Source organism: Echinops telfairi, unplaced genomic scaffold, assembly GCF_000313985.2.
Source record: "Echinops telfairi isolate 266 unplaced genomic scaffold, ASM31398v2 ScPeMD7_7468;HRSCAF=8506_0, whole genome shotgun sequence".
NCBI classification, from domain to species: Eukaryota; Metazoa; Chordata; class Mammalia; order Afrosoricida; family Tenrecidae; genus Echinops; species Echinops telfairi.
In genome coordinates, this window is record NW_022111369.1 from 25,193,866 (window position 1) to 25,194,889 (window position 1,024).

At 29.4% G+C, this 1,024-nt stretch overlaps 1 protein-coding gene across 3 annotated transcripts in view; it reads right to left on the reverse strand.

Moving 5' to 3' along the window:
- The window catches only part of GRID2 (glutamate ionotropic receptor delta type subunit 2), a 1,637,701-nt gene that overhangs the window by 1,021,832 nt on the left and 614,845 nt on the right, over nt 1-1,024 (reverse strand). The gene's annotated exons all lie outside the window — the stretch shown is intronic.

Consider the following 1,024-nt stretch of genomic DNA (forward strand, 5'->3'; position numbering starts at 1 on the left):
GCAACAATTCTTACGATGACACACGACTGGACAGTGATTCGCTCTGTTGCGCACAGGGTCACTGTGGGTCACTGAAATGACTCAACCGCACCTAGCAATATCATATGTTGATGGTAATATCCTATCTTTTGACAATATCATATGTTGATTGTACTGTATGCGTAAGTATAGGAAACGTTGAAGTAAGGCAGTATAAGCATCCATATTCATTCCTCTCTATTAAGATTGATTGGGTTATCCCAGATCAATTGATGTTTTGATGATATGTGCTTGTAATACTTGTATATATTGATTGTCTCTCCTAGGACCTTAATTATTTGTTTTGAAATTTTCATGTGTATTTGAAAAACACTACCATGGAGTCTTCAAATAATTTGTTATTCAAACTATAATATATAACAAATAAGTTGTTATTCAAATAATAACAACTTTACCTAATTCTTAGTACTTATATTAATTTCTTGATGAATTAGACTGGTTACAATTTCTATGGAATGTTGAAAAGAAGTAATGAGACCAGAAGTAGCTTTTTTCAAACCTTAGTAAAAAGTATCCAGTCTTTCACCAGTAATTATATTAGTTTTTGTGCTCAATTGTTTTGATTTATTCAGTTAATATACTTTTTTCTCCTTTTTCTGTTCACATCCTATTTTACTTGCTCACCTTACAAATGTTAATAAACAAGCCTTGCATTTTAGGGATAAACAGTAATTATGAATTAAAATCATTTTAATATATTGTTAGATACAGTGTAATTGTTAAATGTTTTGACATCTGTGTTCATTAATGAAAAGGGTCTGTAATTTTATTCTTGTCATGTCTTCCTCAGTTACATGAATAATAATAATTATGTTGTGTCATGAAACACATAGAAAGGAGTTCCCTTCTAAAAAGTCAAAAAGATTTTCCATAACATTTCTATTACTTTTTTTATTTAATTGTTGAATAGCAATACTTTCTGCTCCTTGAGTTTCCTTTGTGGGAAGTTTATTGATAAAAATTCAATTTCCTTAATATAATATAG